Genomic DNA, 19,448 nt, shown 5'->3' on the forward strand with positions numbered 1-19,448 from the left:
AGTGTTATTTCTCTTGGTTCCTGCACAGTTTTGTTTTGTTTTTTCTCCCCTTCTAACTGGCATCCACACTCCTTGTTTTCCAGGTTGTATTATTGATCTTCTTTAGAATCTGCTCAGATCAGGGCCAGTCTCGCTCCGGGTACTTGAGACATTTAACCTTCCTTACACCTCCGAGTCTGTAGGGCTTCTCTAGCACTTGCTCATTTGTCAGTTTCTTCTAATGTCTGTGTTCACTTTCCTTGATTAAGGGAAGCAATGAAGTAGAGTGGAAAGATTTCGCATGGACTTTCAAATAAGGTAAACCTTGTTTAAACCTGGTGCAGACTCTGGCTTAGATAACCTGTGTGATCCCAGAAATTTATTTCTCTGAGCCTCAGCTGCCTCACTTCAAGGTGTCATTGGCTGAAGAATCTAAAATAACACTTGCTGCCCAGCAACAAATGCTAGTTTTACTTCCTTCTACACTCCTGCAAAGCAGGGGTCATGCATATTGTATTATGTGTTTTACATTTCTCTGTAGTGCTTTGTCTATTGTCTGGTACTTGGCAGACTCTAAGTGAATGTCTTCTGTTGACAAAAAGAGATAAAAAGTCCCAATTCACCCGTTAGCACATATAATATGGAATCAGAGAAGAGGTAAAAATACATGAGACCCAATATATTTCTGGAAGACCTGAATGGGGGGAGGTTTTGATTCCAGGAGTGAAGAGTCCACCTCCATAAACCACTCTTTCTCAGACATGACGTGGCACCTGGGGCTCAGCCTCCGAGTGGACAGGAGGAACAGTCTTCTCTCAGCTCCTGGAGTTAACCAGGGCCTGGGTGACATCTCCATCAGCTGTAACTCAGGCAATCAACAGTGTTTAAAATATCCCTCACAGATGAGCCTTGTGCATATGTGAGCTTCTAAACTGCAAGCTGTGATCCCTTGGGCTATTCATTGCTTTGAACTTTATATCAATGCTTTATTTAATGTTTTGTATAATCTGATACTGTAGTGCTGTATTGATATTAAAGAATGTTACAATTTATAGAACACAACAGAGTCTGAGGAGGAGGGAAGAGACTGAAAAGTACACTTAAAAATATGAGTATAATCTGACACCAAAGAAGGTAATGCTAGCATTTGATAACTTCATGGGGATGGATGGTTAATAGCTCTAGGAAAGATTCTGGGGAAAGCTGAAGGGTTTTCTTTTCCTTGAGCTGTCTTGCAACTTATGTTTATAATTCTCCAAAGAGGTTACAAAGCACTTTCACATCATTGTATATTTATTTTCTTATTTCTGTCATGGGGTCTTCACAGTAGCCTCGTGAGGAGGCTCACCGTTAGTCTCCTTATTTTACAAGTGAGAAAATAGAGGCTCAGAGAAGAGGGTGAAGGACTGCTATTCCCCTCACTGGCCTCAGCTCTGGACTCAGACCCCTTAAAGGCTCTCAGTAGATATCTACTGACTTTATTTACATATTTTATTATTCATTTTTATGGAAGTAAAGTTGATTTACAGATTATACTCCTTTAAATATTATTACAAGATAATGGCTATAATTCCTTGTGCTACATAATACATCCTTTATCTAGTCTATACATACTAGTTTGTATTTCTTAATCCCATACCCCTATCTTGCTCCTCCCCTCTCTTCTCTCCCCTCTGGTAACCACTAGTTTGTTTTCTGTTATCTGTGAGTCTATTTCTGTTTTGCTATATACATTCATTTGTATTATTTTTAAAATTCCATGTAGAAGTAATAGCATACAGTTTTTGTGTTTTTCTAACTTATTTTACTGAGCATAATATTCTCTAGGTCCATCCATTTTGCTGCAATGGCAGAATTTCATTCATTTTTAATCGCTAAGTAATATTCTTCTGTGTATATATGTGTGTGTGTGTGTGTGTGTATAAGACATACGTGGCACCAGGGCTTCAGCCTACAAAGATACACACATATATAGACACATATATATAGAGAGAGAGATACACACATATATATAGATACATATGTGTATCTATATGTATATGTATATGTATATATGTTCTTTATCCATTTGTCTACTGACTTTAATTGACTGCCTGAGTTTACGGTGCTTTAAGCTTATAATTAGCAGGGCGAGTCCTTAAATTTAGGTTGTTAAACTTCATAGGCAGAGCTCCCCCCTCAATACCATTGGTTTTTAGCCTTATGAAGTGTGCATGCCTGGTTTTCAAAATTAAAAAAAATCATAGACCCTCCACATGACAGAAGTTGTGCTTTTAGTATTTATCGAGAAACTACAGCATGTTAAATGATACAACAGACTCAGCACTGCCTTTAAATGGATTTTTATTTTATGAATGACAGTAAGATAGACATATACTTGAAATCCTATGTAGAGATGAGACCATCTTTGTCTGCAAAGCTGGCTGGGCTTGTGGATTTGTTCACCTGTTGTATCATCCCTTTGGGCGTCTCCCGTGGGTTTCAGGCTCACCAACTGGAAATCACTTCTCCACTGGTATTTTCTTCTCAGTATTACCAGAGAGTTCCTCCTGACTTTGTAGTTCTAATGGTACTATTTTCCCAGAAAACTTCTGTCTCATATCGATGGGGGTTTTAAAGCCTCTGCCGGAGTTTATCCCATTTGCCCATCTGAGAGTCAAAGACAGAGGTAGCCCATCATCTTGTAAGACTTTAGATTTAGAGAAACTGTGAGGAGACAGCATGAGGTGGCAGATGGGTAAAAGGAGTGTGAGATGCTAGGAATCAGGGAACTCCCGTTACTGACATCATCCGCATTTCGCCATCTTGGGTGATGTTGGGCAAATCAATAATCACCTTGAGGTCCAGTTTGCTAATATTTAAATGAGTATTACATAGCATTTTCCCCCACTTCACAGGATTGTTGTGAAGAAATTATAAGGTGCCTGAAAATAACTTGATGGTTCACATTACTGAATACTTTTGCTGTGCTGAGCATTTTATATGCATCACCTCATATCATCTACCCAACAACCCAATGAAGGAGGTATTATTATTATTACTAGACCATTCACAGATGAGGCAACTGAAGCCAATGGAAATTTGATAATTTGTCTGCACTTAGAGCTGGTGAGTGGGGAGCTTGTGCTCCAACTCAAGAACTGGCTCCACCCCCTTTTTTAAACCATATATTCTCCTATATTATCAGGATACAAAATACTGTAGAAACAGTTAAGCATTAACTTTTTACTGCATAATGTATGCTTTGATCTTATTTGCCGATAGACCAAAAATATATTCATCATGATTCCTGGAAACTAAATACCAGGGGAATCCACCCCCTTGATGAATTGGAGATTCAGTCAGATAGATGTTGTTTATTCATACAGCAGTTCAGGGGAAATGGTCTGTAGAGTAAGACAACCAAATCCTGCTCTGGATCAACAAGGCATCCATTATTTTCCAGTAAGAAATGGTAAGCAATTATTAAAAATATTATTCGGTAGAACTCAAGCAACTTGGCAACTAATTTACTCAAGCTCTTAATTAAGTAGAATCTTTATAATGCAACTCCCCTTTGGGGATAAGAGACAAATAACAATGAATCAAGTTGATAGCAAAGATACCTAAACAAACAAACAAAACAAATCAACTGCAACAACAACAAACTACAAAACCCAGACCTGAAAGGTTCCGTTCCAGTGCTTATTCTGTCTATAACTACAATTACCATCTTGGAAGCAGATACTCATAAACCTGACAGTGGCTTTTAGGTGTAGCAGGTAATTGCTTTAAAAAAGGATGAAATCATGTTAAAAATACTAGTAAGGCAGGAGGCAGGACAATTGTAAGTGGGCTAACAGTGCACTTTAGAAATGTTTCAACGTGAAAAGTTAAATACAAACAAACCAAAGATTCCATATCTTGAGCGTTCTATTTAATCTCAGGTTGAATGTGAAAAAATGAATGTTTTTCAGTATATATTTCTGATATAGATATATATTTCTTTCTATAAGTTTTCACTCCTTCTCCTTGCTTTCATGAGCCTCTTCTGACAGTAAAGTGCTTTAATATGCTCATGGGAAGAGAGAAATAATTCAGTAACAACGGTCCCTGGAGGAGCAGAGGCCACTGGGCAGATGGCCGAAGAACAGAACGGGTGGTGTCCTGCTGCACTGCTTTTCCTGGCCCGTGGTCTCCAGCGATCATCTATTTACCTAAGGCCTTATATCCAAGCTAAACAATTATTTTGACTATTCATTAGACCCTTGTTTAACTTAAGCAACATTTTTTTTCTGGCAGACGAAAAGGTGCTGTGGAAACAGGGGAGGAAGCGCTGACAGCTCAGAGCCGTGTCCTCAGTCTCTTCTTATTGTGTTCCAAAACGAAACAAACAGCAGGGGAATTCTTATTTTGAAAGGGCTACTTCTCTTTTGCCCCTTCAGGCTGAAAACATAACATGTCGTCCTTGGGTATTTAAAGCTGCAAACACAGCAGAGAGCTGAGACAGCCACTCACCCCCCACGGGACGCGGTTCCGGGAAGGACCTCTTGCCCACTTGGCCTCTCGGGCCGTCTCTGTTTAATAAAAGCTTGGGAGGGAGCAGACATTATGTGGCCTCTTATGTAACTGGCAAAGAAGGTGGAGACTCTGACAGCGATGACAACTTACAGTGGCTGAAACACGGGCCACATGACGAGAACCAGACTCTGGCCCCAGTCTTGGTGTCAAGGTCATTTCAGGGTGGGGAAAGGAGGTTGGAGAGGGACAGAGCAGTAGCTACCGTGCTCCTATAGTATCTGAAACGAATGAAGAGGATAATGATCAAGGCTGCAGGGACCCTGAGATAGACATGCGTAGGGCATCACAGTGAAGGAGGAAGGTGAGTGGTGGTAGAGTCAGAAAGATGCCATTGTGGGGCAGCCCAGATATGGCGGGAGGGGAGATGCTCTCATGAGAGGTATTCCTTTGGGTTTCCTTAGACATTACTAATTCATGTCACTGCTGCAAACTTGCAAAATTAAGGCAGAGAGAACCCAGATCTCCAAATCTCACACAGGACTTTTCAACAGGCTGTGCTGCCTCACAGCTGGTAGCTTTGAATATTTCAGATGATTACTCTCAATTAGCAAGCTGAATTACTTCTCCTAAGATGTGTAGCCAAACAAAGAGGGGAAAGGTTGTACAATTTAATCATTCCACAGATTTATGGGATAGTACAAGCAGCCAGTTTGGGTAAGTCAGGCAGAAAGGGCCGTTCCGAGTGCTGAAAAGTGCGAGCGAGATCCAAGATGGCTGATTAGACCCAAGTTTCCCACACAGAGGTTCCATCTTCTGCTCTCCTTTCTTGAGTGGGCCTGGGCCTGTCTGGTTACTAGGAACCTGCCCAGCAATCTGCTGCGCTAATTGTGTATTCCTGGGCTGTCACCGAGGGCGCTTTGTGTACAGGAAAGAAAGGAGGGACCAGGAGTTAGTTGTCCAGAAACCACACTTTTGGCAAAAGGAACAATAAAGTTTTCCTTGCATGTGAGAAAAGTTCTTTCTTTCTTCTCTTAAAAAAACCCCAACAAACTTTAATCATTATACCAAGATCAGAGAAATTTCACCAGGTTAGAGTCAATATTCTGTTGCCTATATTGTATTACCTTGCAACTTTAGCTTAGAATTATTAAATACTTTGTGACAAATGTGCATTTTGGGACTTCACTGCTGCAGAGGTGAATATATAAATAGTAGTGCTTTTATTTTCTAAAGCAGGTAGGATATGTTTTAACTCAGACTAGACATTCTTCAACTTGATGGTTTTACAGAGGGAAAATGAGAAAAAAAAGTTACAATCACTAGGAACACAGGAGTCTAATAAAAAAAGATATTGAACAAGAAGCAGCAGGAATGCCTAAAGAGAATTCCAAGAAGCTGTAAAAAAACTTAAAAGAACACCAAGAACATGTCTTCTTACAAAGATTGAGAAGATGGGGAATAATCTAAGGGGCTATCTTAGGGAATGCATGATCTGGATCTGCCTTAAGTAATGAAAACACCAGTGTAAGTTTGCACGTTATTCACTTATTTCTGGGATAATGCTTTTTTTTTATCTCCAGAATCTCACCAAAGCAAAGTTTGTTATTTTTTAATAAATGTATGATACACAAACACACACAATGCCTGGCACATCATAGGCACTCAAAAGAAAAAAAAAACCCAGTATTTAATATTCTTATTTTGTTACTGTTCTGAGATTCCTGTCCCTTTCTCCATGACAACAGGTATTATTTAGGTGACTTTCTAGGTCAGGAACTATTGTGGGGTTTTTGTTTTTGTTTTTGTTTTTGTTTTTTTGTCTTTTTTTGGTTGGGGGAGGTAATTAGGTTTTATTTATTTATTTTTAATGGAGGTACTGGGGATTGAACCCAAGACCTCATGTATGCTAAGCATGCGCTCTACCACTGAGCTATACCCTCCCCCACCCCCAAGTCAGGAACTGTTTTAAGGACCATATATGTATGAGCAGGTTTGGTCCTCGTAACAATCCGCCTGAGGCAGGTATGTGTAGCATCCCCATTGTGCTGAGGAACAGAGTTTGTCAGTAACTGAATTGGGATGAGAAGTCAGGTGGCCCTGGAAGCCCGTGCTCTCTAAATCACTGCTGTGCAGGCCCAGCATGAGAAGAGAAGCCACGAGCCCCCCATGATGCAGGTTGGACCACAAGGAGTCTAGACTCTGCTGGAGATCTAGCTATCTTGCAGGGCAGCAGAACTTCTGGGTAAATGGGTCACCAAAGGGGCCAATTCTGGGGCAGACTCTGAGGAGACCCTAGACTAATTCAGCTCATTTCAACAAATACTCAGGCCAAACACAGTACAAAGTGTTGAAAAGTAGGCAGGGAAAGGGAAACACAAAGCTACGTTAGTGGGGAGGGTATAGCTCAGTGGCAGAGTATGTGCCTAGCATGCACAAGGTCATGGGTTCAATCCCTAGTGCCTCCATTAAGAATAAATAAATAAATAAACAAACCTAATTCCCACCCCTGAGACATAAAATTAAAAAAAGTTATGTTAGATGTCATCTTGCACTCAGATAATTAATAATCTAGAAGAGACTCGAGAGTCATAGAAACAAGCAAATATGGTATAAATTGCAAGGAGTCTAACCTTTAGTGAGACTGGGCTATTTCGGTTTGGATCCCTCTCTCAAAAGCACTTTGAGGCTTTATGATTTTATGTGGATAAATAACCTGACCATTTCTGGGTCTAAAATGGCTTCCTAGTAATCCCATAAAAAATGTTTCAGTTAGTAGAACTGAAAGAGAATCATTTAACATTCAATTTTTCAACTTAATATAATTTTACATTTAAAAGGACTTCACCTTTTAGAGCCACGACTGAAGCTGTGATTTAGACTCTCATACCGAGTCGTCAGTAAGCAAATTTCTGTGAGTACAAGCAAATGATTTAAATTAGCAATGCTATTTTCAGAAACCACTTGTTATTAGGAAGAGATGCCCTTCATATCTGATGAGTGTGTTAGCTTTCTGGAAAAAGAGGAAAAAAATGTATATAGAGCAGGAGAGGTGGGGGAGGAGAAAGAGAGAGAAGGAAGAGGAGGAAGAGGAGTGAGAGGAGGCTGTACGGAGAGGAACTGAATACCGGGGCAGAGGGAGAGGCAGGCGTCAGGGATAATTGGTAGATTTCTGTTTTGCGTAACTGGACAGTTGGTTGTGCCAATGACAGAAGAAGGAAACTCCCAAAGAGGAAAGACATTTCATGTCCTTCATTTGATAAATGATATTTAATATAAATGATATTTATGAGACATGATCTTTCTGGCAGGCAATGCAATGGTGAAGAATCTTGGGAGGAGCCTTGGCCTCCTGGAGTTTACAATCTATTGGAGAGGACAGCACAGAACAATGATACTCATAAATGTAAAGTTGCAGCTTTGGGTAGTGGAATATTTGAGAGGTATATTGATGTTAAGAAAGCTATAATGAACTTTACTTTGCCAGGGAGGTTTTTGTCAGCGTCCCCAAGGAGGTAACATTTGATCTGAGATCTGGGGAATGAACAGGAGTTAATTTAAGTGAACATATGTCCCGATTTGCCCTGGAAGGTCTTGTTTTACGCCTGCTGTCTTTCCTGCTGTAATAAGTAATAGTGCCCCTTTCACACTCAAAAGTATACTTACTGGATCACACGTTACATGATTACCTTCAGGGCAACAGTCCAGGCAGACAGGAGTGCATGTCCAAAGGTTTTATTGCAGGAGGATGGCATATCTGAGCTCCTGTAACAAAGCCTAGTATATTACAGCAAAGAGAACAAAGTGGATGTGGTGGGCCATGGTGTAAAATAAGGTTGGAGAGGTGTCAGGGCTTTGTGGGACAGGCTGAGGAATCTGACCTTATTCCAGGAGAGTTAGGAAGTCCTGGGATGATTTTAAGGGGAAGATGATGTATCAGATTTGCATATTGAAACAAAAAACCTCGGGTGCACAGTTTGTAAGGGGCAAGAATGGCTAGCTAGGAGATCACTGTAGTACTCCAGGTGAGAAAAAAATGGTAGCTTGGAATATGGTAGTGTTACTGGTAGAGAAAAGAATAGAGTTTTAGAGACTTTTTAGTAGGTAGAACTGACATGTGAAATTGCCTGTGTGGTCTGAGGGACATGAAAGTTTCAGGGGTATTTCCTAGATCTCTGGCTTTCGTAACTGGATGACTGATTTTTGCTAACCATAGAAAAAGGCAATTGTAGAAGGACTGGATTTGTGGGGAGAAGTTCATATCATCAACTTTGGCCACACGGAGTTTAAGTATTCCTGGGATTTCAATGCAAAAATGTCAAGTGGGAAGTTGGACATATGGGTCTGGACCCATAAGGAATGTCTGGGATGAATATATAAATTTATAAATCAAACAAAACTATAGGCATGTAAAAAGTTGCCTAGGAAATGAAGTGATAAATGAATAGGGCCTAGCATCCAGCTTTAAGTGACTGTAACATTTCATATCTTGCTGGAAGAGGACTCTATACAGGAGAAGGGGCAGCCATAAAAGTAGGAGGAAATCCAGAAGCTCTTTTTGTCATGGAAGAGAGCCGTTCAAGAGAGAGGAAATGGTTTTCAGATAGATCTTGCTGAAAGCATAAGTGAAATGATGATTGAAAAAAGTCCATTGGATTTAGTCGAGTAACAGTAGTATAAAATAGTAGAGTCCTTGGAGCATCACAAGGAATTGGGAAATCAGGAGGGTTTTATTAAGAAGCCAATATTTCAATGATCATCAGTGATAAGTAAAATTTCGAGAAGTAGCACTTTATACTGTTCGCTTGCAGTTGATTCAATGATGATCATTGAAATAAAGGGAAGAAATTTTTAGGAAAAAATCATGCTGATCTTAAGAACAGTAGTAATCCTTAAGAATGATATTAGTGACAAAATATAATTTGAAAACTGCACAGAGGGTAAAACAGTCCTGGTCATGAAAATGCCTGCAAATTTTTGCAGAATATAGTGATACCCTGTGTAATCACTTCCTGTACCTAAATGCACTTCAAGAAAAAAAATCCGATGGAAAAGTGCAAGGAAAAGTATTCACTGGGAAGAAGAGGACAGGCACATCAATGACAAGTAGTATAATTAATAAGATAAAATACCAACCAAGTCCCAATATTGCTGAATAATTTCTTGTGTTTTTGAACTCTGAATAATTTGAGAGACGCTTTCAATGTATTGTTTGTTTTCATGTGCTTCTGAACTTCCTGATTCTGGCCGGGAACAAGGACAAACCTGCCAAAACACTGCAAGAAAAGATGTTGCTGATCACGGGCAGGAAATACTCAAAGTCCCACGAGATAGCCTGTTCTTAGGAGACATTCACACAAGTCTGCTGACCTCAGAAGGACCATCAGGACACGACACTCACTGCTGGAGCTGCTCAGGGCCGGGAGATATTTGGGAATTCTTCATTCCAGGCATCCGTGCCAACATGGCACTTGGGATTCTTTTAAGCTCCAAGTGTTGTTCATTTTTTGTTTGTTTTTCAGAAGGGAAACAGATGGCAAAAACTGGACTCAGTTGGGAAATGGCTGAATGTGTTATATTACATCTGTTATAGAATGTTATTTCGCTATTAAAACCAGTAACTTATATTTCTATAATAATAGCTAACATTTATTGAGCATTTAGTATGTTGTAGGTAATGTTAGAAGTACTTTCCATGAATTATCTCACTTAATTCTCTCAGTAACCCCCGCAGATAAGTACTGCTGTCAGTATCACACCTGAGAGACGGAGGCGGGAAATTACTTTCCCAGGATGACATGGTCAGTGAGCATGAAGGCAGATTTGCAACCAGGGTTACCAGCTCCACAGTCTGTGTTTTTAACTAATATGGAACAATCCCTGTTCAAACATGTCTTAATCTGAAGCAAGAGCCATGGTTAAGGGAGGGTGGGTATTATCTAGTATTTAAAAGTTGTATCATAGAGAAGAAATCAATAATATGAGAAGCTATTGACTACCTCTATGAACTTGGTAAGTATTAAGCAATCTGGGCTTCGTTCAATCTTCTGTTTTGTTAAGTAGGGGTAATAATGTCTGCCCAGTATTACCTCTTATAAGGAGGGAATCAAATCACATGGATAAAAGTGCTTTGTCAATCGTTTTGTAATAAATTTTTATTATTAGGCATATTCTTATTTATATTGCTATAAAAATTAAACATGTATAATATACATTACATAAATTCTATATTATATTTTATATATTGTATAAATATTATTGATATTGCTATATAAATCTAGGTCATCATTGAAATAAATTCAAACTGAGGAACATTGTTCTTGGATATATAATTGAGTGTAAATTAAGGGTGATGTAGTCAAATGTGCTTGTGAAACACAGAAGTTTAACAGAATTAAACTTTTAAAAATTGCAACGTTATGGGCTAAATTGTACCCCCTATTCATATGTGAACCTGTAACCCCTTAATGCCTCAGAATGTGACTATATTTTGAGATGTGGCCTTTAAAGAGGTGATGAAGTCAAAATGAGGCCATTAGGGTGGCCTCTAGTCCAATCTGACTTGTGTTTTTTAAAAAAAGAGGCAATTTGGATACACAAGGAGACACCAGTTTTGCGTGAGCCTACAGAAAAGGCCAAGTAGGGACAGAGTAAGAGGGCTGCTGTCCAAAGCCAAGGAAAGAGGCCTCAGAAGAAATCAAACATGTTGATACTTTGATCTTAGACTTTGAACTCCTAGAACTGTGAGAAAAATTTTTGATATTGAAGACACCCAGGCTACGGTATTCTGATAGGTAGAGAGGCTGCTTCTACTGAGAATTTGGGGATTCAATGCCCCCAGCTTCATCAGGGGCTCACCATATGTCTCCTTTTCAGTTTTCAGGATCCTATTCCTTTCCATTCCATAATAGTAGACACTCTCCAATGTCAGGAATTCAATTTGTTTTGTAATTCAGCCACTAGCAGGATAAGATTCTGGGCTTGGTTTTCAGGAATCTCAGCTCTGCAGCTTCAGTCTCTTTCAGGGCAGACATGGAAGTTTTCAGGTCATTTATGCCGCATTTGAGCTGGAAATTTGACTCCCTTGGCTCATTCTTTCCTTTTTCCACTTTGTCCAGCAACGTTAGGAGTAACTAGCCAATCTCATTATACTTGTTAATTTGACAAAAAAAAAGTGAAGGGATTATATATGTGGGTACCTAGAAACTTGCCTCTTGTAAGTGTTTGCTGAAGAGTATCCAGTGTTGATATTTTGCCTAAGTTTACTGCCCCATCACACCACAGACTCATCAGTGCTCCTTTTACTAATGGAAATAGAGTAATCAGCATCTTTAAATCCAGTCATATTAGATAGCTAATTCCAGAAAGCCTGGACCAATTCAGAAAGCTCATCATTAAGATTCTGTTCCTCTTAAACCACTCTTGCGACCAAAATCTGTATTAGTCAGGGTTCTGTGTCTCTGGAGAACTCTGACTCATACACATGAGATTCTTCAGATTCTGCAAATTATTGATGTTCACTGTGACTATCCAGGAAGGTGAGATCATACAGCATTTTCCAAACACCTTTGTCCACAAAACATGCTTTTCAAGCATCTTCCAAGATGACTAATTATTGTGTGTGTATGTGTGTGTGTGTGTGCGTGCACGCGTGCAGTACTTAGGTCAAAATCTCAGCACTGGAGGAGCCTTAGCGGTCCCCTAGTTCTCTTCTTTCCCATCATTCCTTGCATTCTTGTCCTGTATGACTTAAGTCCACACCTCTGGTTCTCATTGCTTTATGGGGTACAGACCAAACAGATATTTACTTATTTATTTATTCCTCAAATATGTTTTTGAGTGCCTACTATGTGCTAGGCCCTGTTCTAGACCCTGGGAACATGGCAGTGAACAAAACAGACAGAACATGCCTGCTCAGACTCTGGTGGGCATGACAGACGGCAGACAAAATCAACAAATAAATTGACGCCAGGGACCTACAGTAAGTGCTATGGGGTAAAACAAAGCAAGGAAGGGTGAGGGAGTTCTAGGTGGCCTGGGTGGTGGTGGGGCTGCAGTTTAAATAAAGGAGGGTCTGAGGTGACTTGGAGCAAAGACTTGAATGAAGTGTGGGAGGAGCCATGAGACCATCTGGGAGGAGCATTTCAGACTAAGGGAACAGTAAGCCCAAGACACAAGGAACATGCCTGGTATGTTCTAGAAATAGCAAGGAGGCCAGCATGCTGGAGCAGACAGGGTGTGGGAGGAGATAAGAGCGCAGAGATGACAAGTGGGGAGGGGGCGGACAAGGAGATGAGTAGGAAATAGTTTGGAGATTCAGAGAAACTGGGAGACACAAGAAGGTTCTGTGACATGATCTGCCTAATGTTTTTAGAGGATCACCGGGCCACTCAATTGGGAACAGACTGTTGGGGAGATTTATACAATTAATAGATTCCCAAACAATTGTGCTATCTTTTCCTATAACTCAGGTCCTGTCTTGCATCGTTATGACAAGTCCAGTCAGCCACCAAGGCCCGTTACTGTGAGCCGCCCCCACCCCTCCAGAGGTAGTCTTATCACTCAGCAGGGAGGGGCGCTATTAGGTCTTGTGTGTGCAGGGTGCTTTCTAGAAAACGGTGCTAAGCCACAATACACATTCTCCTGGTTTCACAGAGAAGGCAGAAAATGGATCAAGGCACATGGTCACGTGATTACTTCATTCATGTAAGTTGCCATCAAGTTTAGAAGCATGTAGGATACAAATAATATGTTTTAGGGGGAGCTGTATTTGGGAATATTTTCATTTGTCTGTAAAATTAATTAAGCTGGTCCTTGTAAAATACATACTTGGAAGAAAGACCTTGCAGCATACTGATTTGGAATAAGAACTATTTAAGAAGCGGATAAAATAGAAAAGTCAAGAAACATTGGCTCCTGCAGAAATGGTCACTTTTGCTGAAACTGGCACTGAAACCTGCACTTCTGCAACTGGACATTACTCACGATAGGATCGATTGGCCCATACATTAATTCGCCCACTCAGAACTCTGGCCCCATGCCTGTTTACACAGCCAGCATAACAACACTTGGAGACTAAACTGAAGTGGAGGTACTTTATAAACAGAGACCGTGGTTTTTTTTTTTTTTTATAATGGAGGTACCTGGGGATTGAACTCCAGACCTCATGCATGCTAAGCATGTGCTCTACCACTGAGCTATACACCCTCCCCCACCCCTGATTTTTTTTAACCAAATAATATTCAGACAACTTTCACCTTTTTCTAGTTTTCTGACATTTTTCTATTCTCCATAATTCCACCAGGATTATTGACAGGAGTGTATCAAATAAATCTACAGATAGTTGGGATTATAATTCGCTAGACCCAGAATCTTGAATTTTTGTAAAATGGCCCTTATTTTTGTTTGTTTGCTGTTTGTTTCTTACTTTCTTGGACTTCCATCCCAACCATCCCCACTGACCCTGTTTAAAATCAAAGCTACACCCTTTCTACTTTGAGTTCATTCTGTTTGGCAAAAAGAAAGAAAAAAAAGGGTTGTTTTCTCTTAGTTTGCTGCTGCTCTTAACATTTTGCTGTTTTCCTAGGCCATAGGCTGGTCCTTCTTCCATCCTTGTTATTTAAAGAGTATTTTAACAAATCCTTTTAAAATCCTTTCTTACTGGTTTTCATCACACATTTGTGTTCTGCCTCTGGTTAGATGACCCTTTCTCTATCTTTTGTGTATGATATTAATATTTTAAAAATATTTGAACTCATCAGAGAACTTTCTGTACACCTTCACTGGCTTCTTTAGTAATCCTCTCTATTCTTGCTTACTGAGATACTTTGTGATCTGAATATAATGCAATTTTTATGTTTCTTACCTACAAACCCCAAAGTCTGAGAATACATCTTAGCTATCATTGGGGAAAATGATGCCTGCATTAAATGAATGAATACACATTCTAAAAAGTTTGTTGTTTAGAATTTTCTGTCCTCATCAAGTCTTATAGCCTTTTAGAATCTATTTTGATGGTAATATATATGTCTCACGTTTTGAAATTAAATTCTAAGAGTGCCCAGCATTCCCGTTTTGGTGAACTGCACTCTTACCACTTTCCTCTTGTGATAATTAAATCGAAAGAAACAGTTCTTCATGCCCAAACCCAATTATGTGATTTTAATTTGTTTGAATCTGAGAACTGAAACTGATCCAAATATTTTGAAATAATTCCTTTGGAAATGATAAATAAACAATAGTATTTATTTTTAATCAATGTTCATTGAGTGCCAAATCATCATCAGGGTTAGGGCAGGGTAGGGTGTGGGTCATGGAAAACTGGAGTAGAATAAGTGGACTGTCATTTAAAGCAAATGTTTTATTTCTCTGGACTGACATGGCAGTGACCTGGAAAAAGACAAGCTCTTGCCTACCTTTAACTTTTTAATCATACGATTGAGCAGGATACTTAAAAATTTTTTTCCATTATATTTTCAAACTGGTTAGAATTTCCCCTCTTTATCCCAGGATAGGAGGGAAAGAAATTAGACTAACATCCTACTCTTTCACAACTGTCTAAGATCAGCTGTTTTCAATCAAATATGCTGATTTGATCGGTCTGGAGTGAGTCTGGGCATAGGGATTTTTACAAAGCTTCTCTAGTGACTTCAATGGGGAGACATGGGTGTGAACCACTGATGAGTATCCCATTTGTAACTGAGCACATACGTGGAAGGACACACTTCAGAGCACCAGCGCCCAGCAAAAGAGAGACGAGACATGAAGCAAGAGCAAAGAGCACAGGAAATATTTATAATAAGTATCATCTCGGGGCATTTCTGAGTTGCATCTTGTGGGATCTGGGTACTTCAGTTGGGGAAATGGATTATCACTGCTCTGGTGAGCTAGGAGAGGTTTTGTGGACCAAATCAACTTATAGAACATTAGGAAAAGAAACAGGTAGTAAAATCTTGGAGTATGGATTCATAGACTGGCAACAGAAGGGCCAGAGCAGCCAATGGAGAAACAGATGGTGGAGTGGTCTACTTGCTGCAAGAGCAGGTAGCGGCGGGAAGCAGCAGAGGCGTGAGAGATGAGGACTGTTAGCCCTGCAACAAGAAGCCCGGTCATCGAGCAAAAACCAGGGCGCTCGGCAGTTGGCCTGATTCAGATTTAGAAGGGTAACTGGACATTTTTTCTTGCGCTGGGCAATCAGAGCTGAGGAAGGACTTTGCCAACCATAAGCTGTACCCACACTCAAAGCAAAACTACAACAAAGATAATACAATATATTACCACTGAAAATATTTACTGACAAGATTAAGAGCACAATAAAGTCCAGGTTCATTTCATAGTATCTGGTATACGGAAGTCACCATTTAAGTTCTGAAGAAAAATACAGGCAATGATCCAAAGCCAAACTTTATTTATATAGTGTCTGTGAAGCCATCTCATATCTCTATAATCCTTTCAACAGGAAGCATAAATTCTCCAAACCCCTAAATGGGGACTTCTAGGTCTGCAGTATACCTTTAGCAGCAATCAACTACCAGCTTTACTGAGGATTTATTTCTGGATCTTTTTTAGAATTTTCAGCATAGCTTCTTTCTCTAAACTTTGATGCTCCTCATATGATCAGCCTCTCTCCTAGCTACGTGAATGGCCCCATGCTACCCTGCTGATGGAAGCATATTATTCCTAAATGAACAGTCATTTCTAGATTTTCAAGGTTAATGTGGATATAGAACTTTTTGGATTCGTTTAAAAATCTCATTTGGTGTCTTGTAGTATCTCAGAGGGCCAGCACAATCACTAGCCATCACTGTGTGTATCACTAAGACAGACAGTTTGGAAAGACAGCTGGTTCCTGGGGGATTATACACCTGCGATTGGGCAGAATATCTGTAACTCCTACCAAATAGATAAAAGTTCCTTCTGATCACTAGAGATAGAAAATAAGGAGAGAAAAAGACACACAAAGAAGTAAATGTTTAGAATGTTTAAGTACCTGAGGGTGAGAGTTCTGCCTAAATGTGACAAATATATGTCAAAAATTAAAAATATTCAATAAATAGTTTGTTATTTTATGTTATTCAAGGGAATTTTTTTTTCCCACTTGGGAATATGCCCTATGTAAAGATGCATAAAATGTTCACTTTGGCAAGCTCGTTTCCATTCATTTCTTGTTTTTCAGTATTAGGAAAATCTACAACCGTGTCAATATAACATTCTGATTATGTTTTTCAACTTCCCCATTCATTTACTTGGCTTTATACAAAAATAATATTCAAAAGATGGCCCCAAAGAAAATACGCTGGGTACCAGGGTCATCAAATGAACAATTGCATCTTTCTCTGAGAAGGGAGCTAGGGAAATGGACCAAATTGCAGGAGGTAGAAGCACATGTTTGTAGTCTTCTCTTTTCTCCATTTTTAATAGCATGGAACCATTTATTTATTGACTGCTTGAAATAAATTCAAATAGAAGAACTTTGTAAATGCTGCAGCCTCCAGTAAGACCCACCTGGTGCCAATCTTTTTTTGTTATTTATGAGAGGGCCTCACAGAGCTTGAATGTCTACTCTTTTTATCCAAGAGTCTGTGTTGTAGTCAGTTAAAGCGCTTTTGTCTGGAGAAGAAGCTGGACAGTAATTCACAAGCTCACAATTCTCCTGGGACTGAACTGGAACCCCCATCAAGCCTCACACTTAAACGGGCTTCAAATGTGGTTAGAAAATGAGGCACCCGAGTTCTCTGAAGAGTTTTACATGCACATCACTGTTTCTAAGTGAGCAAGAGTATTTGACAGCTCTGTCGTGTTCCCTCTGGGTAGGTGGGAAGAGAGGCAGGTTGTGGGGTGGGGTCCTGAGGGGAAGACTCCATCCCTGGAGTATTTATTGTTCCTTCCATTTCTTTGGATTTTCTTTTCCTAATTTTAAAATTACTTTATATTTAAAATAATGTCTTCGCTAACACATAATTTACATACCACACAATTCACCCATTTAAGTGTTCAATTCAATAGTTTTTGGTGCAGTCACAGACATGTGCAATCATCACAACATTTCATCACCTCAAAAAGAAGCTCTGTAGCCTTCAGTTACCATCCTCTTAGTCCCCCATCCCCACAATACTTGGCCTTAAGCAGCCACTAATCTACTTTCTGACTCCACAGATTTCCTTGTTCTGGACATTTCAGATAAACGGAATTATATAATATGCGGTCTTTTGTTCACTTGGCTTTTAATCCCATTTTGTCTTATGACATTTGTGGTCATGTTGTCTTGCATTATTGTGCTTTGAAAACTTTGAAATCTGACTCCACAGATTTCCTTGTTCTGGACATTTCAGATAAATGGAATTATATAATATGTGGTCTTTTGTTCACTTGGCTTTTAATCCCATTTTGTCTTATGACATTTGTGGTCATGTTGTCTTGCATTATTGTGCTTTGAAAACTTTTAATGTGTCCCTGCCTTTTTTCTCCTCACCTAGCTTATGGTCTCCCTCAGTCAGGGACACTTGGCAGAGGACGGCACAGACAGTGGACTCTCAATTAATGTCTGTGAATTTTTGAATCAGGTTCTCTTGTTTTCTCTTCTAATACCAAGAGAAAATCTCTGCAATATCTCTCTAAGGAAGGTCATATTACTTCACTTCCACATTTTGAAGTAGCTTCTCTCTCGCCTCCAGTATACTAACACATCACAACATGTACAGTACATGTAGAACACATGTGATAACATGCTAAAAACCCAGGCCTTCATTTCCTGCGCTGAGCCTTTGCTTTGCTGATCTCCATCTGCTCCTATCTCTATTCTGCCCCATTTTCAGGAATGCCCAGGCCCCTTAGCAGCCTACTTGCTTGGTTTGAAGCTCTCCTGGTAAAAGAAATCAGAATGACATTGACTTCAAGTTGTGTGGACACTGGTGTACTGGCAATGGGATGGATTGCTCCATAGAGTTGCCACTGATTGTCCACCTGTCCTTATGTGATTTAGAGAAAACACTTTCTCCTACAAGGATTGACTTGTTGAAGTCATAGGAAGTATAATCGTTTTGCTTATTTATTTATTTACTTATTTAAATTCTTGAGACAGTTCTGAGAACAAAAGTTGACCAATTTCAGTTGTAGAACCTAACTCTACTTGCTGAACATTTACTTTGCATTACAACCTAAACAAGCATATGGGGACAAATTGCCCTCAAACTAGGAATATGCATATATTTCTCAGAGGAAGAATATGTATATATGAGGATTCTTTTTTACCACCCTTTTGGAGAAGATGCTGGTATTTAGTTAGGAAGCTTTGTATGCCTTAGACATATTGAAAAGGAAGAATGTGAGGTTCCTACCTTTTTTTTTTTCTAATTGAAGTATAGTTGATTTACAATGTGTGTTAGTTTCTGGTATACAGCATAGTGATTCATTTATACATATATAAAAATATATTCCTTTTCATATTCTTTTTCATTATAGGCCATTACAAGATATTGTATATAGTTCCCTGTGCTATACATCAGGATCTTGTTGTTTATTTTATATATAGTAGTTAGTATCTACAGATCCCAAACTCCCAATTTATCCCTCCATCTCCCCTCCACCCATGTGACTATAAGTTTATTTGCTATGTTTTTGAGTTTGTTTTGTAAATAACTACTTTCTAATTGTCTAAGTTAATGCTTTTGGATATCAAAGAACTGCTTATGTACAGCCAAAGTGAAAGTTAACTGGGCCTCATTTTTCCAGAATTGACTTAAATTCCAAGTCAGAATAAAATTTGGGGGCAAATGTCTCTTAATCTTCCTACTTTGTGGTAAACAAACATAAAGGAAAATGTGTCTTTTTCCTCTCTGCTTGGAGGTAAAGAAAAGTTTCTTAGTGAAAATTTGAAGTACTATATTTTAGTAGCCAAAATTTCTGGTGCCCAGACAGAGAGCTTGAGAAAACGGACTGATTCGTATGGGAGGGTGCGTCAGTCACCCTCTGAA

The 19,448-nt window shown here is 39.4% G+C and overlaps 1 protein-coding gene across 4 annotated transcripts in view; it reads right to left on the minus strand.

The window, feature by feature from the left end:
• The window catches only part of PDE7B (phosphodiesterase 7B), a 289,193-nt gene that overhangs the window by 72,754 nt on the left and 196,991 nt on the right, over positions 1–19,448 (minus strand). The gene's annotated exons all lie outside the window — the stretch shown is intronic.

This window comes from Camelus dromedarius, chromosome 6 (genome assembly GCF_036321535.1).
Source record: "Camelus dromedarius isolate mCamDro1 chromosome 6, mCamDro1.pat, whole genome shotgun sequence".
NCBI classification, from domain to species: domain Eukaryota; kingdom Metazoa; phylum Chordata; class Mammalia; order Artiodactyla; family Camelidae; genus Camelus; species Camelus dromedarius.